Below are 14,872 nucleotides of genomic sequence, written 5' to 3' on the forward strand. Positions count from 1 at the left end.
TCGGACTAATTATGTGCTTGACCTGAGCATTGTAACCACTTCATGCAGGTGAAACACTGTCTCGTGTCGGTTATTTTCCCAGGCACCAACTGGAAATATACTCCAACTTCTCAGATGTATCCGATTATTAAACATATCGCCTGTTTTTTCAGAGTGTTCCCCTGGGGATGTCATACATCAGTGGCCGGCTTGGGTCGCTGTGGAACTGGATCAAGAAGCCGGGTTAAATTGTTATCAGAATGGGACCGTTCGTAATGTCGTGTTCTGGTACCGCCAGATTTCTGGACAAGGATTCACGCTCATCGGGTACAGGTACAGAGGCAGCGACGCTCAATACGAAGAGAGCTTCAAAACGGGATTTGAAACCACCCGAACGATGAACGATAAGCTGTGCACTCTCAGTATCCACAGAATTAACCCAGCCGCCTCGGCGGTGTATTACTGCGCAGTCAGTGAGGGTGCACACAGCTGCAGACTCAGCAGAAGCCGCGACAGAAACTGGAGAAGAGAAAAGATTAGGTTCTCTCAGAACCCTCGCAGCTTTGCGCAGTTTTGCTCGTTTAGGTTTCGAAACAGGTGCACGAAGAAGCAACAACCTGTCTATTTGTAGCGATAGAGATAGCGGGGGTGGTGGGGGTGGATGGAAAAGAAAGGAAAAAGAAATAAGGACATGTTAAAGAGAGGGTCATTTAATTGCAGTAGTCTGAGTAGATCTGATGACTTAGTGTTCTGCGTTAAATGTATTTGTTTTCCTTTAATCACAGAACATCGACTGAAATGTTTATGAGGTTTTGCTGTTAGATTTCTGTTGGTGACTATTTTAAGTACAGCCTCAATCACTGATATTGAACGGGATGATTGAGGATATCGCCGCAACACAGACCAGTTGAAGCACACACCGCGGACTTATTTCAAGTTAAATTGGATAGGACTAAGCAGCCGATCCGAATAGGAGGCATAATATAAGGAGGCTTCCATAGGTTAAGAAAGAGCGATGAATTAAGGCTTAGTGGTCAACTTTAAGCACAGTATATATTAAGGGCAACCGAGTGACAGAATATATTTTATTTTATTTATTACACGCGGTACAATGAAGCGGAAGACAGCATTTTACGCAGGGAAGGACAATTGAAATCATCCATATCGCAAAGTACAACTAGAAGAGTCGTCAGCGCCACCCCATCCAACTGGGACGTTGCAGTTGCATTACATAGCCAGGAGGTGGCGATGTGTGTCCGCCTACGCCTTCCTCGCTCGAAACTTTGTTATCGAGTGTTTAAATAAAACGTGGTGATTCAGCGAGATGCAAAGACTTTCTTTCGGAACTGTGCTGCGGACTGGGGCGGGAAGGAGAGCAGTTCTAACGGAATGGTGCCATCGAATAACTGGCTCAGCCGCAAGAGGGTGTTTCACAGAACTTTGGGAGAGTTGGCGCTGAGCGCATGATCTGAGCAAGTGGCAATCAGAAGGAAAAACGTGGGCGCGGTTCAGAAGGAGGTGGCTGCAGGCTTCATTTCAACAGCTCAATCGTGAATGAACCTATCGCCCAGCCTCCACACCCCTTTCTCATCGAAAAAGACGAGATCAGGCACACGAGCCAATGAAGAAAGAGCGATCCAGCCTGCCGGAATACGGAAACATATATATTGCTGCAAGCGCCGTACATTTCAGATATTCCTCAATAGAACTGCTCAAGTGAATTCACACATTGAACGCAACCACCTTTCTCCAGAGATGGCTGTGTCCCAGCTCTTTGTTTTGCTAATACTGACAGGTGAGGTGGAGCTGAAATTATACCTATTTCGATAATATTCCTGGATTTGCAACTATTTTTCCACATTTTATCTTTCTCCGTATTTTACAGGAGTGCAGGCGGTGGTAATCTTACAGACGCCCGCATCCATATCCACTTTCCCCAGGACTCAACTTAGGATCGAGTGCCTCAACAAACAAGCAACAGCTGGCTCCTATTTCTACTGGTACAGGTGGCGTCCCGATCGAGAGCCTCAAAACATGTTCTACTCTAACTATGCTGACGTGGTGACACCCACATTTCAGGTGGACGGTTTCACGGCCAGGAGACCCAACAGCACACACTTTTACCTGGAGTCCCCCAGTTTGCTGGCGAATCAAACCGCCGTCTATTACTGTGCCTGGAGTGAGCACAGCGACTCCAAGAGTTCGGGGCGTTCAACAAAAAGCTGTAAGGGCTCAGCTTATATCTATAGGAGATAAATGATCTCTCTGTATCTTCGGGTCTTTGTTTGTCTGTTTACCTATGTGTCTGTTTACATGTTTGACTAGGTGAGTATCCAACTCTGTGTTATTGATCTAACTGTCTGCACGAATCGATTTTTCCGACCGGTTTCAATGCAATTCCCTCCTGTTCTATCAATTAAAATGTGTTTCTGCGTCAATTTCGCACCACGAGCTATGTGATATCATTTCACATATTATATCAGTTCTTTTGTTGTTTCAGTTATATTAATTCAACTTAATTTCTGTCGGGAAAGACAACATCAATGCATTCTTAATTCTTGAAAATACTGCAGCGATATACTGATAAACTCCTCGGCAACGTATTACCCGCCTTCTCGCAGCACAGTGCAGTTTGGGGTTAAAAGGGTTCATGCTACAGTTCCAAAAGGGGACGGAGTTACTCGACAAGGAGTTAGACTAAACTCCGGGGCCATAATAGTCCCTTGTGAGTCGCTATTAAGTCAGAGTCGTAATCTGCGCGTAGCAGCAATGAGAGAAAATGCCAAGTAATCTTCAAAAATATCAGTGTTGTGAAATTTTGAAGAATAAGGTCAACACTGATGTGAGAATGATCAGCAACTCAAGGCATAACTGGATTGGACAGATGTCTATGATCCCACGGTGGAGAAGTGAGGGAAGCACTGATCTTTTGCACTGTTGGCCCTGAGGAAAAAATTAAACATTCTGTCAGCCATCTCTGATATAATCAGAGTTTTTTCTGGCACAAATGAAAAGACGACTAACCTCAAATCCCCGTGTTTAATACTGAGCTCTGACCTACAGTTACTAACCAAAGATTTGGTGGTCCAGACACAGTGGTGTCGTGGGATCTTGCTCTGCTCAAATTTGTTGCCGTGTTCCCGAGCATAAATGCGGGGCTGCGTCGCACAAAAGTACACCACAGGTTAGAAAACACAATCAACCGCCCTGTGCTCAAAGGAGGCGCTAAAGCAAGTTCCGCACTTTGTTGCTGAACGAACGTCCGCTCTGACCTGGAAATTTGCATTGTCTTCATCATCAATCTCTTGGCTGAGAGAAACAGTCTGTCGGGGATAACCGGCCACCTTGTATCTCAGATTATTTTCCTTTGCTCTCCTACATCTTGCCCGAAGTAAGGTAGTGTTGACTAATTCTGGCGTGTTGTGCTTCTCTCCATTTTCCTGGAAATAGCTGGAGTAAATTACATTGTGTTGTCCGGTCATGCTACGAGCAGGGAACTGTATACGTATTAAACTATATCTAATAACGATATTGTATTGTATTTTCGGAAGCGCCCTTGGTCTGAGCGGCTCGCTGGCCCATTGCAGAGGAGAGTTTAGAGGCACGCCATTGCAGTAGATTAGGGGGAAGTTATTTCAATCCAGGCGCATAAGGAGAGGATGAAACATTAGGGGACAGCGAGGCTGGTGTAGGACATTACAAGCGTAGATCGGAGGTACTAGGTCACGCCAGAGGAGAGGGAGAGGTTCCAGGCGTTTGGTTAGTGTCGATGGGAAAGTCAGGAGGTCGGTTGCGGAGGGACAGAGGGGCACTCTAATAGTAAGGGGAAATGCGAAAATGATGCTGCCCCATGACCTGAGGAAGCAGGTGGTGGCAAGGCACATTGGGGGGGGGGGGGGCGAGAGGGGTAAGGTGTTGGCGGATTCGGAGGGATGATGGGGCATTTGAGACCTTCGAGAGGGCTGCAAGAGTCGGAGCCCGCGGTCGGGGAGGAGGGGATGCGGCAGTTCCTGGAAGGGTTGGAGTTCTGTCAGGTGGAGGGGAAGAGGTTGCAGGGGCTTGGGGCCGTAATTGCGTTAAGGTAGCAGATTGACCACGAGGGTGCGATGCAGGTGAGGAACACCCCGGGTTCCCAATAGAGTTTTATTAGATGTTTGGTGTTGAGCGCGGGGGGCATTGTTCGTGAGGACGTACAATGAGGTGAGGCATTTGGGGGAGCTCTCCCCAACATTGTCACAGGCTTCTATCTCCCTCATCTTAAAGCAAGAGAAGGACTCGGAGCAGTGTAGGCCGTACCACCAGATATCAATACTGATGCTAATTATTGGCTAAGGTGCTAGCATCGCGAATTGAGGAATGTGAGCCGTGGTGATCGGGGAGATCCAGGTGACATTTGTGAAGGGAAGGCAGTTGTTGGCGAAAGTGTGCAGGCTACTTAATGTAATTATGATGGCCTCGGGGGCGGGGAGGAGTTAGAAGAAGTGGTGACAATGGACACAGAGAAGTCCTTTGACCTGGTGGAGTGGGCCTATTTGTTGGCGGTGCTGGTACAGTTCAGGTTTGTGCAGGGGTTCATGGACCTGGTTCCGTGCTCTAGGGGGCGCTGGCGTTCGTGTTTAGACAAACTGGATGAGTTTGGGGTACTTTCGGTTACATTGTGCGACAAGGCAGGTGTGCCCACCCTCCACGTTGCGTTATGCCTTGCTGATAGAGCTGCTGAAAATTGTGCTTTGGGCGTTGAGGGATTGGAGAGGGATAGTGTTGGGGGCGGAAAGGTGCAAACCAGAGAGTTTTACTATATGCCGATGATGTGTTATTATATATTTCGGACCCGGTGGGCAGCATTGGAGGGATGATGGAGATTAGAGGGAATTTGGCTGGTTTTGACGGTACAAATTGAACATGCGAAGACCAAGGTGTTACCAATCAGTGCGAGAGGGCAAGCTGGGAGGTTATGCCTGTGGCCGTTCAGGGCGGTGGGGCGAGTTTTAGGTATCTAGGAATCCAAGTGGAACGGAGCTGGGCCCAGCCACACAAACTGAACTTTGGTTCAATTTAGAAACGATTGTTCGGGGGAATGAAGGCGGATTTTAAGAGGTGGGATGTGTTGCAGCAGGTACTGGCATGCAGAGGTTGGGAATGACGGTGGTGTTGAACGGGGTTCTTGTTCATATTCCAAAACCTCCCACTCTTTGTTCCGAAGTCATTTTTCGAAAAGGGTAACAGGCTCATTTCTGTGGTTATGTGTGTGTGTGTGTGGGAGGTGCGGGGGGGGGGGGGGGGGGAGGACATCATGGGTGAGGCACGTGTTTCTGGAGAGGGGGCGAGTTTGAAGGGCATTGCCGGTTCTGATAAATTGTTATCGGTCGGACAGTGCAATGGTGAGGAATTAGGCGGTAGTGGTGAGATCGGTTTGGGGGCGAATGGATGCGAATTCGTGTAGGGGGGCGGTTTTGACGGCAGGACTGTTGTCACCTCTTCCATTCTCGCGTTCCATGTATATAGGCAGTTTCATAGAATTTACAGTGCAGAAGGAGGCAATTCAGCCCATCGAGTCTGTACCGGCTCTTGGAAAGAGCACCCTACCCAAGTTCAACACCTCCACCCTATCCCCATAACCCAGTAACCCCACCCAACACTAAGGGCAATTTTGGACACTAAGAGCAATTTATCATGGCCAATCCACCTAACCTGCACATCTTTGGACTGTGGGAGGAAACCGGAGTACCCGGAGGAAACGGGGAGGATGTGTAGAGTCCGCACAGACAGTGACCCAAGCCTGGAATCGAACCTGGGACCCTGGAGCTGTGAAGCAATTGTGCTATCCACAATGCTACCGTGCTGCGCAGGCAATATCTTTGGCTGGAGAGCATGCGGTTGTCGGCGTTCATATGTGACAATAGCTGGGTTCAACCGGCCGAGCTGGATGCAAGGCTCTGGGGGTAGATGCATGTCAGGATAGACAACCTGAGATACTTGTTTATAGAAGGCAAGTTTGCGGGACTGAATGACTTGGAGGAATTCAACAATTGCACAAGGGCTTTAGGTACCGGTAGGTGACGGATTTCATGAGGAGACATGTGCCGCCGCCGAAGGCGGGGTTATATGTGAGTGACCTGGCAGAATTCCTGCGTTTGGAGAAGGTCAGGTTCGCTTTCCGGGTTCGGCAGAGGGTTCACCCGGAGGTAGAAACCGTTCGTTGATTTCTCCAAGGAGTATTGAGGGGAGAAAGGGGGCGGAGATAGGTGGGGGATGAGAGGGACAAATTGTCAAGGCAGGATGTAGTGGGATGTTGGTATCAGACTAGTTTGGGGATTTGTGTTCGTTCAGATTGATGCTTTGGTCTTCTGATATTTTTGTGTATGTACGGAAAAAGCCTCGAACAAAAATATTTTCAAACAATTCTGAGCTTTCACTTTGAAAGACCGATATTATGGATTGCGCGGTCCATATCGCAGGTTTCACGTTCATCCGTTACGCAGCGCTGTAGCGCCATTGCACTCTGTGCTCCTACGTGCTTGCCCAGAAAATAATAATGCAATAGAGTGTGACGAGTAATAACAGTTCATTTCGCTGGTTTTGCTGCGATTTCAAATCCCGAACAGTCAGCACAAACAAACGCAAGTATAGCCCTCTCAGACCTGCTCAGTTCTGATCGCATGGTAATCCATTAAAACAGACAACGGGAAGGAAGGGGGGCAAACAAGGAAACAGGGGTGAACGAAAAATTGAGGTGTTCAAAAAAATCAACCATGCCCCTGTGTGCATCGCTGAGGTGGCGAACAATTATCGCAAACGGTCCCTCACTCAATAACCTACTGGGACATTTCAGAGGCATGATCTGCAGCGACGTATGAACACGTCAATCCACCAACAGGGGTGGACTGGTTGGGCTGGGATGAAAATTGATGGTTTTCATTGACAATATTTCAATGGAAAACCTTTTCTTCGTTTTGTTTGTTTGATCAACTGAGTTTAAATGATCTACTTCAACTCTAGCCCCCTATCATTAGCACCCATTCTGGAATATCTTATTCTTGCATCGGATGTGAAATCGCTGGTAACCGAGCATCTTCTGTTCATCCATATTACCCATTGTGGAAGGTCATGTGGAGGTGCGGTATCGGCTTCTCGGTGGCAGGAATCCTGGGTTTGAAATGATTATTGAAAGAGCCTTGGTGATTTCTACTTTGCATACTGCCCAAACCGTTGCCACTGTGTGATGTGGTGGATGGGTTGTCAAGCCAGAACTATACTTCCTTTTACCCAGCTTCTCGGGCAAGCTTGCAGCTGCACTTCTGTGCCATCACACTTTTCACGTTTGCTTTGTAGATGCAGGGCAGGCTTTGCTGTGCCAATACCTGACTAATTCACCACGGGATATCTCGGCTTTTGACCAGCTCACACAGCATTTCCGCCGAATCCGAACGTGCTGAAGGAAGCATTCGAGTCTGCAACGACCCTCCGAAAGAACATCCCTCTCCCCCGCCCTTTCCCTGTAACCCTACCTAACCTTTGGACACTAAGGGGTAATTTAGCACGTTCAATCAACATCTTTAAATCTACACATCTTTGGACGGTGGGAGGAAACTGGATCATCCGGAGGAAACCAATGGGGGAGACAGTTGCCACACAGGTCTTGATTGATTGATTTGATTTAATGTCACGTGTACCGAAGTACAGAGAAAGGTATTTTTCTGCGGCCGAGGGAACGTACACAGTACGTGCATAGTAGACAAAAGAATAATCAACAGAGAACATTGACAAATGGTACACCGACAAACATTGATTGGTTACAGTGCATCCAGGTAATGCCACAAGTTCAGAATCGAACCAGGGTCCCTCGTATGATAAAACAGCAGTGCCACAGCACCGTGTCAAGGTGCCGTCCCGAATGTGATCAGTCCAGTTACGTTTTATTATCAATGGTCACACAGAATATGTTGATGGTGGCGATTAAATGGTGATACCGCATTTGCTTTCAAGTAGAAACTATGTTTTCTCTTCTCGCCAGTCCCATTGACTGGGGCTTGAGTGGTGCAAATACCAAGAGGCCAGTAACATCTCTGCTCTGATGGAAATGTCAGATCGCAGGAAGGGTAGTGTTGTGTGACATGACGCTCACGGATGTAGATGCAACTTCCGGTAGTAGCGGAGGGTTCAGCCTCTTCGATGCAACTTTCCACTCTGATGTAAAACTTCAATTAATTTAACGCATTGGACACTCAATCCTAATCTCTGAAGAAGGCAGCACGTGTCGGATAAGGTCTTACAGCCACGATGCTTTCGACTTTACTCAAGCTTAGCGCTATAATACGACTAACGTGTAAGAATCGAAATAAACAATCCTTTTACAATATAGTTTGCTTGTTCCTCCGTTACCTAAAGCGAGAGACGATGTGTCGAATTTATACCCCGGAATTCTCTATTGCGTGTTAAGATTTTAGACATATATTTTACTTAGAAACGGAAAGACTTACATTTTTTAAGATTTTGCCGCTTAATTTGTTTTGAAGATTTCCGGATCCCCCGCGGGATGACAGGGCCGCTAGTGACCAAGATATCTAACTATCTTTGAGACGACAGTGGGGAGCAACATTGTTTAGAACTTGATGTCGTTGATCTGAGGCCATTTCAGAGGGAAATGGAGACAATCTTGCAAACTAGCCGCTTTGCAGGCAACATGCTTGCATCAACAGCTGTGTGGAAATGTTTTGTTTGTTGTCTGTGCGAAATGTGTTGGCCCGAATCTACCGCGAGAACTGTCCCTCTGTTTAAGGGTTGCATTGGAATATCTTTAAGTAATCAATTTAACGAAATTAAATGTTACCATTGAAAGGATTAACATGTATAATTTAATGATTGAAATCACCTTTCAATTTGCAATCGACTCGCTGATCAATAGCGTATATAAATACATTTCTCCCATTGTCGGTTTTCAGCCAGTGCCTATGGGGATCTGGTGCATCAGTGGCCACTTGCTCTGGTGGCAATGGAAGGGAAAACCATCGAGTTCAACTGTAATCAGAATGAAACAGTCCGAGACAGCATGTCTTGGTATCGACAGATCGGCAGGGGAGGATTGATCTTCATCGGTTACTTCTACAGAGCTGGACGGGCTGAGTATGCAAAGGGATTCAAAACGGGATTTGAAATAAGCCGGACAACGGACGACAAGATGTCCACTTTGAAGTTGGAAGCTGTCAAGCTTACAGACGCGGCGGTGTACTACTGCGCGGTTGGTGATAGGACACAGCGCTACAGGCTCATCTGGCACAATGACAAAAACCGCTCAAGTGAGACAGCCCTTCCACACCTGCGATCCATGTCGCGTTCATCTACTTTACACATTTCGCAATAGTCTCTCTTTCGATTTCAGACAAGATCTGTTCAAATGGAATGAATGAGGAGCGAAAGAAGAAGTTTGAAAATAAAGACAGATAGGCGAAAGGAACGATGGAGAAGCTGGAAGGGAGATATTGGGGAGTGAAAAAATGAAAGGAATGCAGGGTCTACTAACAAAATAAGCCGCTGATATCGGACAGCAACGGGCCGGGACGTGTTAACCCTCATTCCTTCTTCACCCTTCGCATGAGACCATGACTGATCTGCGAATGAATCATGGATTGAAGGTTCTCCCATGAAGAAACACTGGGCAGGTTGCGTCTGTACGCATTGGCATTTGGATGAATGAGAGGTGATCATATTGAAACACCGAGGATCCAGGTGGAGCTTGACAGAGGCAATGTTCAAAGGACAATGCTCCTTGTACGCGAGACTAGAAACAGGGGGGCGCTTTTTCTCAGAGGTTAGTGAGTGTGTGGAATTCATTTTGCCAGAGTTACTGAGGTAGGGTCGTTGAATATTTTTGAGGGAGACGTTTATATGTTCCTGACTCACACGGGTAACACAGGATGTCGGGTATCGGTAGGATCTGGATGGTAAGGCCACAATAACATTGTTGAATGGCGAAACATGCAAAATGGGCCAGATGGGCCGCTCCTGTTCTGGAATCGAATATTCGTATGTGATCAAATATAAGTTTTCAAATTCTACAATTCTTCTTTTCACACGCGAAATTTACTGCACAGAAATCCGGATCTATATTTTTTAACTATGCCCTGCCAACAACCAGAATAATGTGTTTACCTGTGTCCCATGAACGCCTTGTGAACGTGGATTAAATAAGGCCTAAGTATTCGATGTACAGTGTACAGAACAGCATTGAAGTTAAGAGCAGGAGTGGGCTACTACCCCTTTAGAGACTGCTCCACTATTAAAAGCAATGAAGGTCAATCTGATTATCGGCTGCACGTCACGATTCTATCTGCTCACCCGATCTGCCTTCTTTGTCTATCAAATCTCTACCAACTCAGGGCTTCAATAATGTACTGACCCAGAAACGGCTGCTTCCCGGGCAAGAGAGTTCACCAAGGGAGTGGTGAAATTCAGGTTCATAAGAAGTAGTTGAGACCAAGAGGTTGCGGAATTTCAAGACGGGATTTAGATATAGCTCTTGGGCTAAATGGATCATGGGAGGGGAGTGGGGGGGGGGGGGGTGCGGTAGGAGGGATCAGGGTATTGTACTCGATGATCAGCCATCATCACTATGAATGGCGGAATAGATTAGAAGGCCCGAACGGCCTCCTCGTGCTTTTATTTTCCATGTATGTTTTTATGTATCCCCTGGCTACAGTCACCACCAAACGAGGGAGCATTTTCCCGGTATTACCGTTACCAAGTCCCATCTGGATCTTATGTTTTTCAGTAATATCAGCGGTCGCTCGTCTAAATCTCAACAAGTACAGAGTAAAGCTTTTCAAAGATTTTCCGAGATTAACTAACTCATCCCCTGTCGGCCAGTTGATATAAAATTCTGTTGTAAATTAATCCATGGTGTATTTTCTTTTTTTCCCCAATTCAGGAGCAATTTAGCGTGGCCAATCCAAGTGCACTGCATGTCTTTGGGTTGTGGTGGTGAGACCCACGCAGACACGGGGAGGATGCGCAAACAACACACGGTTTCTGTGGACGTGTAAGAGACTGCAGAATGGTATGTTGCCTCCCTGGTGTCAGGGTCAAGGATGTCTCTGAATGAACACAGGACATCCTGAAGGGTGAGGGTGAACAGCCAGAGTTCGTAGTACACATTGGTACTAACGACATAGGCAGGAAGAGTGATGATGTCACGCAGAAGGAGTTCAGGGAGTTAGGCAGTAAGCTAAAAAGCAGAACCTCTCGGGTTGTAATCTCGGGATTACTCCCTATGCCACGTATTACTGATGCTAAAAATAGAAGGATAGAGCAGCTAAAGATTGGGGAAACTGGTGGCGTAGGAGGGTGGGTTTCAGATTTTTGGACGATTAGGACCTCCTCCGGTGCAGGTAGAACGTGTACAAGAAGGACAGGTTGCATCTGGATTGGAGGGGCACCGATATCCTGGCTAGGAGGTTTGCTAGATTCACTCTGGAATATTTAAACTAGTATGGCAGGACGGTGGGAACCAGAATGAGATCTTAGAAGGTGTCATGACTGAAGGGGAATCAGAGAACCAAAATAAAAAACAACATCACCCTCAGGCAGAGCAAAAATGGTGACAAGTGTGAAAAGGGAGTTGGTCAATTCAGGATTGAGGGTGTTGTACCTAAATGTGCTCAGTATACGGAACAAGGTAAATGGGCTTGATGCGCACATTGAAATTGGCCGGTACGATGTTGTGGGCATCACAGAAATGAGGCTGCAAGGGGATCAGGGCTGGTCTCTAAATATGCAAGGATTTGTGTCCTATCCAAAGGACAGGCAGATGGACAAAGGGGGCGGGGTTGCATTGTTCGTAAGGAATGGTTAAATGGATAGCAAGGAGCGATAAAGGATCAGAAGGCATAGAATCTCTGTGGGTAGAGTTGAGGCATCGCAAAGGTAAAAGACCCTGTGGGAGTAATGTATAGGCCCACTAGCAGTAGTCAGGTTGTGGGGCAGAAAATTAATCAGGAGATCGAAAAGCCATGTAACAAGGCATTGGTACAGTAATCATGGGGGACATCAGGTTGGTAGTGGATCCCAAGAAAAGGAGTTTGTGGAATGTCTTTCTGAGATGATTTTTTTGGAGCAGCTTGCGATAGAGCCTACTAGGGAACAGTCAATTCTGGATTTGGTAATGTGTAATGAAGCAGACTTGATTGTGGAACATAAGGCGAAAGAACCCTTAGGGAGCAGTAACCACAATACGGCCGAATGTGCCCTGCAGTTTGAGAGGGAGAAGCTGGAATCAGATGTAACTGTATTACAATTAAATAAGTGCAACTACAAAGGGATGAGGGAGGAGCTGGCCAGATTTGATTGGAAAAGGAGCCCAGCGGGGAAGACAATGGAACAGTAATGGCAGGTTTTTTGGGGGGTTAATCGGGTGGAAAACAGACATTCACCCCAAGGAGGACGAAACAAGGAAGGAGGTGTGTGTGTGTGGGGGGGGGGGGGGGGGCAACGCATCCATGGCTGACGAGTGAAGTCAAGGACAGCATAAAAGAAATGAAAGCGCGTATAAAGTGACAACGATTAATGGGAAGCCTGAGGATTGGGAAGCCTTTAAAAGCGATCAGAGGACAACGAAAAAGGCAATGAGGGGGGCTGAAAATGAAGCATGAATGTAAGCTAGCTAATAATATAAAGCAAGATAGGAAGCCTTTTTTTCAATATATAAAAGGTAAGAGAGAGGCAAAAATGTACATTGGTCCACTGGGACATGTGGCTTGGGAAGTAAGAATAGGAAACAAAGAAATGGCAGACGAACTGAATAGTTACTTTGTATCAGTCTTCACCGTGGAAGACACCAGTGAGATGCCAGAGCTCCAGGAGAAGCAGGGGGCAGAGGTGAGTGCAGTGACCATTACTAAGGAGAACGTTCTGGGGAAACTGAAATATCTCAAGGTCGATAAATCACCTGGACCGGATGGACTACACCCCAGGGTTCTAAAAGAGATAGTTCCGGAGATTGTGGAGGCATTGTGATTATCTTTATGGAATCACTGGTGTCAGGGATGGTCCCAGGGGACTGGAAAGTGGCTAATGTAACACCGCTGTTTAAGAAGGGAGGGAGGCAGAAGATTGGAAATTATAGGCCGGTTAGCCTTACTTCGGTCGTTGGTAAGATTTTGGAGTCCATTATTAACGATGCGATCGGGCCGCATGGTGGCGCAGTGCGTTAACCCTGCAGCCTCACGGCGCCGAGGTGCCAGGTTCGATCCCGGCTCTGGGTCACCGTCCGTGTGGAGTTTGCACATTCACCCCGTGTTTGCGTGGGTTTCGCCCCCACAACCCAAAGATGTGCAGGCTAGGTGGATTGGCCACGCTAAATTGCCCCTTAATTGGAAAAAAATAACTGGGTACACTAAATTGGTTGGAAGTGAAAGGTAAAATAGGACTGAGTCAACACTGCTTCCTCAAGGGGAGGGCTTGTCTGACAAAACTGTTAGAGTTCTTTGAGGTAGTAGCAGGGAAGTTAGACAAAGGAGGATGTCGATGTGATTTATTTAGATTTCCAGAAGGTGCCACATAGGGGACTGTTGAATAAGTAAAGAGTCTATGATGTTAAGGTAAAATACTGGCATGCCTGACTGGCAGAAGGCAGAGAGTGGGATAAAGGAGCATTTTTCAGGATGGCAGCCGGTGACTAGTGATGTGCCTCGGGAGTCGGCGCTGGGACCACAACTTTTGACAATACACATTCATGGTCTAGGAGAAGGAACTGAAGGCACTGTTGCTAAGTTTGCAGATGATACAAAGATCTGTAGAGGGACAGGCAGTATTGAGGAAGCAGTCGGGCTGCAGAAGGACGTGGGAAGGCTAGGACAGTGGGCAATGAAGCGGCAGATGGAATACAATGTGGAAATGTGTGAGGTTATGCACTTTGGGAGAAGAAATGGAGGCATAGACTATTTTATAAATGGCGAGATGATTAGGGAATCACAAGCACAAAGGGACTTTGGAGTCCTTCGTCACGATTCTCGTAAGGTTAACGTGTAGGTTCAGTCGGCAGTTAGGAAGGTAAATGCAATGTTAGCATTCATGTCGAGAGGGCTAGAATACAAGACCAGGGACGTACTTCTGACGTTATATAAGGCTCTGGTCAGAGCCCCTTTTGGAGCACTGTGAGCAATTTTGGGCCCCGTATCTAAGAAGGATATGCTGGCCTTGGAAAGGTCCCAGAGTATGTTCACAAGAATGATCCCTGGAATGAAGAGCTTGCCATATTGAGGGATGGATGAGGACGCTGTGTCTGTACTCGTTGGAGTTTAGAAGGATGATGGTGGATCTTATTGAAACTTACACGATACTGCGAGGCCTGGATAGAGTGGACGTGGAGAGGATGTTTCCACGTGTAGGAAAAACTAGAAGCAGAGGACACCATCTCAGACTAAAGGGACGATCCTTTAAAACAGAGATCAGGAGGAATTTCTTCAGCCAGAGGGTGGTGAATCTGTGGAACTCATTGCCGCAGAAGGCTGTGGGGGGCCACCCCCGTTGGCAAGATTTTCCATAGATGTTCGAACTGCTCCCCCACCCCTCAGGACCCAACATCCAATAGGATCCTACTCAAGAGGGAGAGCTACGGAGCCGTGAGGAACGTGAGAAAGGACTTTCGAACAAAATCACGCAACTGGACGGAATGAAATTAGTTCATCCCCGGGAGTTCATACTTTGTTGATAATAGCTCCATACTAGCAAACCATCCCCCCACAATTTGATTGCTAACACTCCCAATACCGTCCCCTTCCCATGACCTTAACCTCGTGCCTAAATCCGAATGATCAAATCGGTGCTTTCCACAATAAGTACAGCAGCAACGTGGATCCTAATTGGTACTGCTGTCTAAATTGCCACCATATTTTAAGAG

General features: G+C 47.0%; 1 long non-coding RNA gene across 1 annotated transcript; it reads left to right on the top strand.

Annotated features, from left to right (window-relative positions):
- The first annotated feature begins 1,379 nt into the window (after positions 1 to 1,379).
- On the top strand, positions 1,380 to 2,417 carry LOC140411584 (uncharacterized). The gene is made up of 2 exons (XR_011940877.1): positions 1,380 to 1,774; positions 1,865 to 2,417. It is a non-coding gene; the product is annotated as an uncharacterized lncRNA (long non-coding RNA).
- The last annotated feature ends 12,455 nt before the right edge of the window (positions 2,418 to 14,872 follow it).

Source organism: Scyliorhinus torazame, chromosome 4 (genome assembly GCF_047496885.1).
Source record: "Scyliorhinus torazame isolate Kashiwa2021f chromosome 4, sScyTor2.1, whole genome shotgun sequence".
Classification (NCBI taxonomy): domain Eukaryota; kingdom Metazoa; phylum Chordata; class Chondrichthyes; order Carcharhiniformes; family Scyliorhinidae; genus Scyliorhinus; species Scyliorhinus torazame.